The sequence below is a fragment of the Eulemur rufifrons genome, chromosome 7 (assembly GCF_041146395.1).
Source record: "Eulemur rufifrons isolate Redbay chromosome 7, OSU_ERuf_1, whole genome shotgun sequence".
NCBI lineage: Eukaryota > Metazoa > Chordata > Mammalia > Primates > Lemuridae > Eulemur > Eulemur rufifrons.
Genome location: NC_090989.1, coordinates 192,489,866 through 192,502,994, shown reverse-complemented (window position 1 = coordinate 192,502,994; position 13,129 = coordinate 192,489,866).

Genomic DNA, 13,129 nt, shown 5'->3' with positions numbered 1-13,129 from the left:
ACCCTCCTTCTGCCTCTAGGCTTCCTGACATTCCTTGAAGATGTTAGATCTAGACAACACTCAAGACAATTATTTCACTGAACATTTGTGTTAATAAATATAATCTTGATGGAAGTGACCGAGACTTCCTGCTGCTCTTGAAACCACTTCTTATGCTAAATGCAAAATATGCATGATTTTATCTGTGTTAAGAAAGAGAAGTCACAAAATTAAATTACAGTTATAGCTTATCTTATGCAGAGATCATTTTTCTTTTAACAACTAGAAGACTTTTTTAATCACATAAGAAATTCATATACCTTATAGAAAAATTAGAAAACATAAATTAAAAAGAAAATCATAATAATTCAAATTCTCACCTCCCAGAGACAACAATTATTACCATTTTGATGCATATCCTTTTTACCACTTTGTCAAGGTAACCATCCACATAGTTATATTTTTTCTTATTAAAATGGAACCACAACAAAGCAACTGCTTGAAGTGTCTGTTTAAAGTCAGCATTTCCCCTTAACACACAGGAAGACTTCAAAGATGGGTAGAGCCTTTACAAGTCCTCAGAGGGGGTTCTCACTTCTTCCCATACACAAATGTGCATTACATCTTTTTTTTTTCATCCAACAAGAAGCCATAACTTTATTAATAATAGAAACAGTACAAATTTCAAACCAAGCTGCAGTTACTCTTTTGAAACACCAAAAAAAGTCCTTGTTTTCAGATGGTTACATTGTTAATTCCATAATAGCATTTACAATATCATTACTGTTGTTCTTCAAGGCTCGGACTGCCTTTGCTCTCGACACATTTGCTTGTGACATGACCAATTCTATGTCTTTAACTTCCACACCTGTTTCATCAACCTCTTCCTCTTCACTCTCCTCTTGTACAGTTGGAGTCTGTGTACATCTTTAGGAAAAGATCTCAACACACAGCTCAGGACATCTGGCTCCCAGTCTGCATTCAGCAGAGGATTAGATGATAAGATTTTGGATAGAGACTCTCATTCTCAAGAGTCTTCATTGTCCTGTCTGTTAAAATAGGAGAGGGAACTACTAAGGCTAGGCACAGGTAAACTCTGTGGCTTCTCCCCTTGGGTGCCAAAATGTTAAGGAATAGAAAACAATGGTATTTTCAGGTGTGGCATTACACTTCCACCCCTAGACTCATTAAAGATGTTCTAGAAACTGCTGAAGCCCAGGACACCCTAGATTCCCAGCTACATTTACTCAAAAGCTGGTGAGCATTCTTGCAGAAAATGCCATTCATTCTTTAATTCATTCACTCATCAACACTCACTCAACAAATACCCATTCAACACCAATCCTGTGCAGTGCTAAGAGGAAAAGAGTTAGAAAGGCACACCTGATACTTGCCTACAAGGAACTAGAGTCTCCCTGAGCTTGTAGGTGCATGCTTGTAATCCCTGCTACTCAAGAGGCTGAGGCAGGAGGATCTCTTGAACCCAGGAGTTCAAGTCCAGCTGGGCAATATAGTGAGACCCCATCTTGCTATGACCAGGGAGTCCATGAAAAGCTTCATGGAAGAACTGACAGCCTGAGTCTTGAAGAAGGAACAGGATATCAGAGCACAATGATTAGAGAACAAGGCTGGAGAAGGAAGATAATGAGATGTGAGGAAAGGACCTTTAAGGAAGAGAAAGCTACCTGAGCAAAACCCACAGTGTGTCTGGAGATGATGAGTCGTTCTGAAGCACCAGAACATGGTGTGGAGTGTGCCCGGCAGCAGCCAGATAGGGCAGAGAGCAGCGTGGCTGGGCCTGAAGAAGAAGGGGTGCCGGCTTTGCAGTCAGAAGACCCTGTATCCCCCTAAACTCAGCCATTCACTCTCGGGGGGGACTTGCACTAGCCAGACCCCAGCTCTGAGCCTCTCCTTATCTCCAAAATGAGAATCCTGAAACCCACTGCTTGCAGGGTTTTTCTACGGATTAGGGAGCATGAAAAGTGCCCACCTGTAGAAGATGTTCACTGTGACAATGAGTTACCGATATTAAAGTGAGTTGGAGTCAGATTATAGCTGGCATGCTGAAGAGCTTTTATCCTGTGAGCAATGGCGGTCTGGAAACATTTTCATCAGGGAATTACACACATAGATTTGTGTGTTACAGAGCTCTCTGTGTGCCTGACTGCTGATTAACCTTGGAGCCTCCTAAAATTCTGGCTAGAATATTCTGTGTAAATGAACATGTGGGCTTTACTGGGGGGAAGGTCCCTAGTTTTCATTACATCTCAGAGAGCCTGTGACTCCATAAAAGTTGAGAACCACAGCCAAAGGGAAGGCCATGCTGGACAAGGTGGATGGGCAGGAGAGGGAGGCAAGGACGAGAAGATCCCATAGTGAAAACATTTGAGCCTCCCTGCAGAGAGGACACAGAGTGAGAGACCGCAGCCTTCTGCCAACAGCCCTGTGGGTGACCTGTCTTGGAAGTGGGTCCTGCAGCCCCAGTCTTAAACCTCAGGTTACTGCAAATTCAGCCAACATCTTGACTACAACCTCACAAAAGACTCCAAGCCTTAAAGTCCTTTAAATTGCCTAAAAAGAGAGAAAGAGAAACCCCAAGCCATAAGTACCCAATTAAGTATCTCTAGATTCTTGACCCATAGGTACTGTATAAAATAATAAATGTTTATCATTTTTAGCCCCTCATTTGGGGGTAATGTGTTACAGAGCAAAAGATAACTAATACATTCCTCTAACTTACCACAACTCTACTCCTGGACATCATTGCTTTTGGTTCATTTGAGAATTAAGTTTCATGATAAACTCCTTTATAATATTTCCACTCACAGACCCGGGCAAAGGGACATCAGAGCCTCGCTCTTAATCACTCCAGTCGCCTCCCTCCCACCGTCCCTTACGTAATAACATAACATTGCACAGTGCTCTACAATGAAAAAATGCTTTTATATACACAATCACACTCCATCCCCACAGTTTTCCTACCTCTGCCCTGGAGAGGAAAACAGTTACTGTTGTATTTCTCCATTTTGCAGTTAATAAAACTGAGGCTCAGAAAAATTGAAATGATTCGTCCAAGTTCACACAGGGACTAATTGGTAGCTGGGACTCAAACCAGGTCTTCTGACTCAAAATCCCAGGCTCTTCCTATATGCACCTGCTTGGGCTGCCAAGACAAAGCAGCACAAATTTGGCAGTTTAGATGACAGAAACGTATTGTCTCACAGCTCTGGAGGCTGGAAGTCTGAGATAAAGTGTTGTCAGGGTTAGAACCTTCTGAGGGCATCAAGAAAGGATCAGTTCCACAGCCCTTTCCTAGCAGTCCTCACGCTTCCTTGGTGTGTAGATGCATCACTCACTGGAGTGTCTGTCTCCATTGTCACATGGCCTTCTCCCCCAGTGTCTCTCTTCTCCTCTTATAAGGACACCAGTCATTTTGGATTAAGAGCCCACCCTAGTGACCTCATCTTAACTTTGTAACAATATCTGCAAAGACCCTTTTAAAGACTTTTCCAAATAAGGTCACTTTCACAGGTATGAGGACTCAGGACTTTAACATATCTCTATGGGTGGGCCACAATGCAACCCACAGCACTTCCATAAATTATATTCTCCATTCGCATCACTGGACTGGGCCTAAACTGCGAATTCTTGGAATCACCCTGCTGCTGCCGGCTTTCCTGGCACAGATCCAAGCCAGCGAACAGGCATTCTGGGTGAGTGCTCCAGAGAGTCCACCGGGGTCACTACGTGACCAGAACATAACTCAAGAATGCCAGTGGTTTCATTAAATTCCCATAACTAATTTCCCTTAACTTTATTTCTTAAATTAGGAACTTTAAATTTGATAACCCAGAGAGAGGCAAGTATTTCCTAATTCTTCAATCACGGATTTCCAAGCAGCTTTAAAACTCATTGTCTCCCCTGTACCCCAGTGTGTAGTAGTCAGTTACTACTAGATCCACCAGACCCCTGGATGGCTCTGGAATGCCAGGGAGAGCTCAATTAGAGGGTCAGGAGCTTCCCACTGGGTCTGAAATTCATGGAAGTTTATGCCTCTAAGCTGATCTCTCCAGGGCGAGGGTCCACCTCCTGTCTCTGGGAAGTAATTCTCAACTCTAAGCAAAGCTGCACAGGAAGAGAAATCTGCATCAGGCTGCCACTTCCTTGCAGGCCCCTCTTGCCCCTCCTGCCCAAACACAGGTCCCACAAGCCCCACTGTGCACCAGGTCCCAAAGAGCCCCCACATTCCAGAACCACTTCTCCCACAAAATGTCCAGCTCCCTTAAAATGTCCAGCTCCCCTCCTCCAACTATTGAGTAAGGAAAGGCCTCTCCTTAATGTAAATGCAGTGTGAAATTCTTCCAGAATGATCAAGAAGGGGCTGAGAGGAAACTCACAGCACAGTCAGTCCTGCTGAGTGGTGAGTCTGCTCCCCGGAATTCCGGTGCTCAGCCTTGAACACGGACTTGGCCCACCCGAGATGATTTAAAGGCTCAACATGTTCTCTCCACGGTTATCCTTACGGTGTCCCTACAAATGGGGCTAGCACTCGTCCATTCGTTCGTTCATTCATTCCACAAATATTTGTTGGGCACCTAAAATGTGCCTGGAACTAAGGCAAGTGCTAGAGGAGAAAACAAAAAAAGACAAATGGGAACAATGAAGCTCAGATCTCTTCCCTCACAGAGGCTTGCCCAGGCTGGAGTGCAGTGGCATCATCATTGGCTCACTGCAACCTCAAACTCCTGGGCTCAAGCAATCCTCCCACCTCAGCCTCCCAAGTAGCTGGGATTATAGGCACGTGCCACCACGCCTGGCTAATTTTTCTACTTTTGGTAGAAATGGGGTTTTGCTATGTTGCTCAAGCTGGTCTCAAACTCCTGGTCTCAAGCGATCCTCCCGCCTTAGCCCTTCCAAAGTGCTAGGATTATAGGTGTGAGCCACCGTGCCCAGCCATCTCCTAGAGAATTGTAGCAGGGAGGTAAACAAACAAACAAACAAACAAAAAGGAACTGAACATATTGTGCTTTAAGAAGGAAACCAACCATCTCAACAGAGAGGATCAAAGAAAAGTTAAACAGACAACCTACAGAATGGGAAAAAATTTTTGCATACTACACATCAGATAAAGGACTGATAACAAGAATCTATTTAGAACTCAGGAAAATCAGCAAGAAAAAATCAAGCAACCCTATCAAAAAGTGGGCAAAGGACATGAATAGAAATTTCTCAAAAGAAGATATAAGAATGGCTAACAAACAAACATATGAAAAAATGCTCAACATCCCTAATCATCAGGGAAATGCAAATCAAAACCACAATGAGATATCACTTAACCCCAGTGAGAATGGCCTTTATCAAAAAAACCCAAAACAACACATGTTGGCGTGGATGTGGAGAGACAGGAACACTCATACACTGCTGGTGGGACTGCAAACTAGTGCAACCCCTGTGGAAACATTATGGAGGTATCTTAAACAGATTCAAGTAGATCCTCCATTTGATCCAGCAATCCCATTATTGGGCATATACCCAAAGGAAAAAAGGTCATTCTATAACAAAGACACATGTACCCGAATGTTTATAGCAGCACAATTCACAATAGCAAAGATGTGGAAACAACTCAAATGCCCATCAATATATGATTGGATTAGTAAGCTGTGGTATATGTATGCTATGGAATATTACTCAGCTATAAGAAATAATGAAGATACGACATCTCTATGGTTCTCCTGGAGAGAGTTGGAACCCATTATATTAAGTGAAGTATCCCAAGAATGGAAAAACAAGCATCACATGTACTCACCAGAAAATTGGTTTCCCTGATCATCACCTAAATACACATCTGGGAACGATACCAATCGGATATCAGACTGAAGTGAGGAGTGGGGAGAGGGGATGGGTGTATGCCTACATAATGAGTGCATTGCGCACCGTTTGGGGAATGGTCACGCTTGAAGGTGCTGACTCGGTGGGGGGGGGGTGAGGAGGGGATGGATATATAACTACATGATGGATGCAACGCGCACTGTCTGGGGAGTGGACACGCCTGGAGCTTTGACTTGGGGGGAAAGGCGGTACATGGGCAACGTATGTAACCTGAAATTCTGTATCCCCCATAATAATAAGATGAAATTAAAAAACAAAAATCCTCCCTAAGAAAGGAGAGAGAATGCAAAGGCGGGGTGAGACTCAGGAAGCAGCAGGTGGGCACTGCAATGGCAAAGCCCCCTTTCCACTGCTTTTGGAGGCTGCTCTTGCTTGCTGGATTCTGGACACGAAGCTCTGGCAGACTGAAGGCATGGATGGCTCCTGCAGGGAAGGCGAGTGGCCTATTAAAAAAACCTATGTAGCTTAAAATTTAGCCCATTGTATGTTTCTAAACCATATGTATTTCCAACTGAGTAAGGACCAGAGAAATAGCTCTGAGCAAGATGTCTTCACTACTCGGACATAAGATCTCACCCACTGCACTTAATGCTCTATCCAACCTCTGCTGCTCTCTGTTTCATTTTCCACAAGCAGCAGTGCCTGTATCCTTTAGAAACAAACAGAGCCATTTCTCAAACTACAACAGGATTTCTCCAAATTGGGATCCGCTGCATTAGGAACACCTGACGTACTTGTTAAAAATGATGGATAGCTGGGCCCTCACGCAGACTCCGTGAATCAGAGCCTCTGGACACGGGATCTGCCAATCTGCACGTGTCACAGCGCCCCCAGGTGATCTGCATGTAGTCTACAGTTTGAGAACCTGTAGAAATCTGTGCCTTCTGACAGGGCCTGTACAAATGCAAAGCATTACTGTTGTACTGTTTGTGATTTTGTGGGACATGTTGGTGATGGAAAGTGTTACAGGATACATTGTGTCCCCCTACTGTGTCCCCAAAACAAAAAAAAAATATGTTGAAGTCCTAAAACCCTGAGTATCTCAGAATGTGACCTTATCTGGAAATAGGGTCACTCCAGATGTAGTTAGTTAAGACGAAGCCATTAGGGGGGTCCCTAATCCAGTACAATGGGTGTCATTATAAAAAGGGAAAATTTGGACACAGACACACATGGAGAGAATGTCACATGAAGATGAGGAAGAGATAGGAGTGATGCTTGCTGAGAACACCAAAGATGGCCAGCAAAGCCCCGGAAGCCAGAAGAGAGACCTGGAACAGATTCTCCAGCAGAAGGAAACAACCCTGAGGACACTTTGATCTTGGACTTCCGGCCTCCAAAACTATGAGACAATACATTTCTGTTGTCAAGCCACCCGGTTTGTGGTACTTTATTGTAGCAGCCCCAGCCATCTAATGCAGGAAGGTGACATGGTGAAATGTTACATGCCTACTGGCCTGACAGTCCACACAATTTCAGGGAAAGGGAGAGAAATTCTAATGGCTCTGACCTAAATCTCTCTCTCCTGCAAAGTTGCAGGGAACATCAATAAGCCCAGGAAACTCCTTCTATTAGGTCTCATTAGTCTTCCATTAAAGGGCACATGTCACTAAGCTGATGGATGGAAATGGTATTGGTTACTGTCTGGGCCCAGATAAAGAGCTGGTGGAACACAAATGAAGACAAGTAAGAGGGCGAGAAGGACAGGCCGCAGAGAATTCCAGAGACGGAGGGTACAGTGGGTGATCTTTGCAGTGGGAAAATCCCCACCCCAATCACATGGAGCATACTATATTTTCCCATGTGAAAGCCAATAATCCTCTATCAAAAATTCTAAAAACCAGCCCAGAAAGGGCTGCAAAAGGGCATGAGAGAACATTCAGGGGTCACAGAAAGTTCTACAATGTGACATTGTGGTTTTTGCACAACCGCGTACATTTATCAAAATTCATTGAATTGTACACTTAAAATTGGTGACCTTTGTTATGTGTAAATTATACTTCAGTAAAGTAGATCAGAATTTTTAAATCAACCCATAAAAGAAAATATCAGTTAAATATATTTGGTGGTGATCATGTAGAAAATCGAAAAAAGGAAAAAAAAATAAAAAAGCATTTGTTTTGTAAGCCATCTTTTTAACACGAAACCAGGCTGAAAACAGGCCATTTGATTAGAAACACAGTATGGAAAAGAAACAGAAAAATTTTCTGAAGATAATTCTATGGCACTTTTATCAGAATATGGGGGAAACACATGCATTTTAGTATCATCAGATAGTTAATCTGATACATAAAATATGATTAACAAGAAAAGAGGAACCAGAAAATCCTTTTTCTGAACACAGAACAAAACTTTAAACGACTCTGATGAATAATGTCTGGGTATTCGTGCTGTTAAACACAGACGAAGGCTGAGAATCACCACCATTAGAGCCGATGGGAGGTGTGCTGGTAACTTTCAAATTAAAAGATGAAAGTGGGAATTATCATGTCACTGAACTAAGAAATATACCCACAACTCTAACATTTGATTTAACATTGTACAACGTTACATCAGACATCTGTAGCACATTCCTGTTAGATAAACACAAGTCTGTATGTTTCAGGGGATGAGAAGCTCAAAGACTTGAGTTTAGTATTGGAGAACTGGATGTTAACTTCAGTATTATTTTCTACCTTAAAGCTAACCTCAGTTTATGCATGGTTTATACAAGTTCTCTGGGAATTTTTTCCATCATATGCACATCTCACCCGTGTCTCCATACTTGTTTGGCATCACAGTGCAAGGAAGAACCCTGGTTGGACGTCACCCTTGACTGTAAAACGGGAACAAGGGGAGCTGTCTGGCCAGGTGTCGTAAAGGCCCAGGGAAGTCACATAAGGCACCCAGAATAGGCCTGGCTCAGCAGGGCACTGCTTGCCCTAGGTTTCCTTGCATTAAACCATTCAATGTCTTTTGACATCACACCTCTGCATTTTGGACATTTTTATACTGCATTTTCTTTTTTCCTCTTACACATTATGGACGAAAAGGAGAGGTATCTAGTCCGGTTTGCTGTTAGAGAAAAATTCCAACATGGATACATGCTAGCTATGCGAACTGAGACAAAATAGATAATCCATTTGGGCCTTTGTTTCCTCATCTGTAAAATGGAATAACACCTACCTCATGAGTTTGTTGTAAGGGTTAGGTTTTATAGTACTTGAAAAGCAATTAGCACTATACCTAGTACTTACTAAGTACTCAGTATATATGTGGAGTGGTGGTAAATGCTATGGAGGGGCAGTAACAAGGCAGGGGGCAGACAGAGTGCTGGGGAGGTACTGTTTTACATAAGAAAGAGGAGGCTTCCCCATAAGGTATCCCATGAACAGAAAACATGGGAGCTGTGAGGACATGTAGGATCTGGAAGGAGAGCATTCCAGAAGAGCAAAAAGCACATGCCAAGGCCCTGAGGCCAAAGCCTGCCTGATATGTTCAAGAAACAGCAAGAAGGCCCCTATGATCAGAGCCAAGAGAATGAGAGAGTAGGAGGAGAGAAGGGGAGGAAGGGGCACAGACCACAGAGGCCGCTGTGAGCAAGATGAAGGTTTTGAGCAGGGGGCATCATGAGACTTCAATTTCTCTTCCTTCCTCCAACACTGGCTGTTTTAAAGGAGAGCTGTTCTTTATTTTTGCTTGTTTGTTTCCATTTTAATAGGATTGTTCTAGCAGCTGTGTTGAGAATAGACCGTAGGAAGACAAGCATAGAAGCATGAAGTCCTGGAGACTAAAAACTGCAGGGAAGAGGCTTGGGCTGGAGCAGAAGGGGTAGCAGGGCAGAGCAGCATGAGGAGCAAAAGTTTTAGATTCTGAATGTCTAGAAGGCAGAGCCAGGCAGGACTTGCTGATGCATCAAATGTGGGTGTGAATGACAGAGAGGGATGGAGCAGGACTCCAAGGTTTTGTCCTGAGCAAACTGCCATTTACCTAGACAGGAAGGAGTGCAGGCCGGAGCAGCAGCCCATATGCCACAGCATCAGCGGCCCCCGCGCATTCTGCAAAGCTGCAGCAGATGCGAGCCGGGCCGGAAGGGCGCGTGTTGTCCTCTCCTCCCCGCGCCTCGCTGCGCCGCCTGACTCGGCCCGGCCCCGGAGACTCCCGCGACCCGGGCCCGGGGCTGAGGAGGGCCGGGATGGCCTGAGTGCCCGGGGCGCGGCGGCGCAGCGGCGGGATTGCAACATGGGGAGCAAGGATGGGAAGCTGAAGAGGGGCGCAGGGGTTGCCTCGCGGATGTGGAAGCCACAAAGAAGGGGAGCGGGGCAAGAAGGCTCTGGGCAAGCACAGCAAGCGGGGTGGGGGCGGCGGCGAGGAGCCTGGCAAGAAGAAGAGCAAGTCAGACTCCAGAGCCTGGTGTTTTCCAATCTGCGGACCAGGAAGAACCCGTCCAAGGGGAAAGGCGCTGGGGGCTCCCTCGAGGATGTGCTGGACACCCAGGCCCTGCAGAGCGGGCAGCTGGACAGCGCTCACTCCCTGCTCACCAAGACCCCAGACCTCGGACTCTGGGCGGAGGAGACCAGCCTGTTGGATACCCAGTGTGGGGACCCTTTTGTGGTGACCCGCGCAAGGGGTCCTGGGCCTGCTGAGGCTGGGGTTCACGGCCTGGCGGTCGCCAAGGATTTGGAAACTGCAGCAGGGGCGCAGGATGGACAAAAGACCAGTTCGGGTTCGGACGCGGACATCTATAGCTTTCACTCTGCCACGGAGCAAGAGGATTTGCTCTCAGACATCCAGCAGGCGACCGCCTATAGCAGCAGCAGCAGCACCTGCTCCAGGGTTCCCAGGAGCCCTCCCCCTCCTCCCTGAGCAGAGCAGGAATCTGGAAAGACAAAAGAAGTATCTGTGCATCAAACCCACAATAGATTATAGAGAAGCCATAAAAACCCTTTGGGGGTAATGGATACATGTACCTTACCTTCATGGCAGCCACAGTTTCATAGGTATATACACATGTCAAGACTCAGGAAATTGTACACTTTAAATCTTTGTAGTTTATCATTACATCAGTTATACTTCAAAAAGCTGAAAGAAATTTGAAAACTAATATACCTCGGAATCTAAGAGCTAAGTTCTTATCATTATGCAATACTATATAAATCACTCTTATTTCAAAAAATATCACAAAGTCATAGCGAGGGACTATGATAGACTGGAAGCAGTGCATATAATAAGGTACATTAACTAAGGTTCTTGAAATACAGGAGCTAGAATTTTATGTATTGAGGTCTTTCTTATTCTGCAATTTCTTTCTTACCATTCTGAAACTCCAAATTTAAAATGCTATCTAAGTGAAAAAATCAGCATCAAATGCAAAAGTATTAAGAAAGTCGTAAGGGCCTTAGAAGCAAAAGACAATATGGCATCAAAAGTGAAAGGAAAGTGCCCAGCGGCTCTTTCTGCCCGTGCTGCCTTTTTCCGCGGTTCTCCAGCCGGTGACCCCCAGTGCGCGTCCTTGCTTGCCAGCCCCCGGGCAGTGGTGGTCTCTGCCTGCCGAGGAGCCGGTCTCCTCCAGCCCCAGAGCTCTGCAGGCGCCATCTTGAAAGCGAGTGCGAAACCGCTCGGGAGCCATAAAGTGCCGAGCGGCTCTCTCTGCTCGGCGCCCTCCGCTGGTCTCTGAACCAACGCCAGGAGTGCGGGATATGCCGGGGCCGTGCTCCGGGTGAAGGGGCAGAGCTGCGCTAAGGCATTAAAAAAAAAAAAAAAACAACAACAAGAAGAATAGGCTCGCCAAACTGTATATTTTATTCTTGGTAAATTTCTTCTGGGTTTTGTTTGTTTGTGTTTGTTTTTGTTTTTTTTGGGTTTTTTTTTTTTTTTTCCTTTTCTTTTTCTTTTTTTTTTCCGGCGGCTCACGAGCCGGACAGCCTCGGCAGGCACCTTTGCCTTCTGGGCCTCTGGCTGCCGCGCCTTTTTGAGCGCGGAGGTTGGATCCCCACCACCCTCGGAGCTGTGCGGGCGCGCAGACTCCATCTTGAAATCCACTGCGAAACCGCCCGGGACCCAGCCGGGCAGGCGTGAAGGGGCGGAGCTGTGCTAAGGCGTAAAAACAAAAACATTTAACGGCCGCTCTGGACCCAGCCGAGCGGAAGTGAAGGGGCAGAGCTGTGCTAAGGCGTAAAACAAACAAACAAACAAAAAAACATTGAGTCGCTGAATTATATACTTCAGATTTGTGTATCTTTCTGCCTTGCGGTGTGGTGAGGTGCTATGTAGTTTGTTTTTGTTCATTTTTGTTGGCGTTTTTGGTGTTTTTTGGTTTGGCTTTTTGCGTTTCTTTTCTTTTTTTTCTTTTTTTCTTTTTTCTTTCTTTTTCTTCTTTTTTTTCTTTTCTCTTTCGTTTTCTCCTCTTTCTTTTCTTTCTTTCCTTTTCTTTTTTCCTTTTTTTTTTTTTTTTTCTCTTTCTCCTCTCTTTTTGCCTTCTAACTGGAGACCCACGGTGAGCTTCGGAACGGGCCAGGTCCCTGGCTCTGGTACATACCGGATCCTGAGTAGTCACCCCCAGGGCCGGCGATCTGCGGGCACGCAATCGCCATTCTAGGGCCCACAGCCAAGTCACTGCGGAGCAATAGGGTACCAAGAGGCTCCCTGGACGGCCCTCTCCCCTGGTCCACGGACCTTATATAGGGTCCCCGCCCAAGTGTAAACACTGAATACTTCTCCAGAAGCGAGAGTGTGGAACCTGATCCCTGGGGACATTGGGCCAAGACAGACTTTTGCCCATGGGAGCTACAGCAACTGGGGTGCTGAGCAAGCGAGGTCACCGTCCTCTCCCCATAGCTAGTATCTTGCCTGCAGATAGAGACAGAAACCTCCCCTATAGAGGAAGAACCAAAGGGAAACAAACAAACAAAGAGAATTTCGGTCTACTATTAGTGTGGACCCTGCCTGCCTTCTGAAAGACCACAACACAGTGTCCTAACTTGCCAAAGCGGTCTTGGATCACTCCAATCCTCTAGGATTGGACCCATCGGAAGCAGTCCCCCAACGGAAACAGAAAAATCTCTAAACAATACACAACAGTCTCCCCCTCTTGCCAAAAGAAGCAACATACCTAGACTGCTTCACAGCCTAAGAATAGAGCACAAAGAGTCCTGTTAACCAGACTAAATCTATAACTAAAGATCCAACGATAAATCTAGATGGGAAGGGCCCAGCGAAAAAACACGGAGAGCACAAGGAATCAAATGGAAAGCTCATCCCCAAAGAGAAATACCAGCTCCCA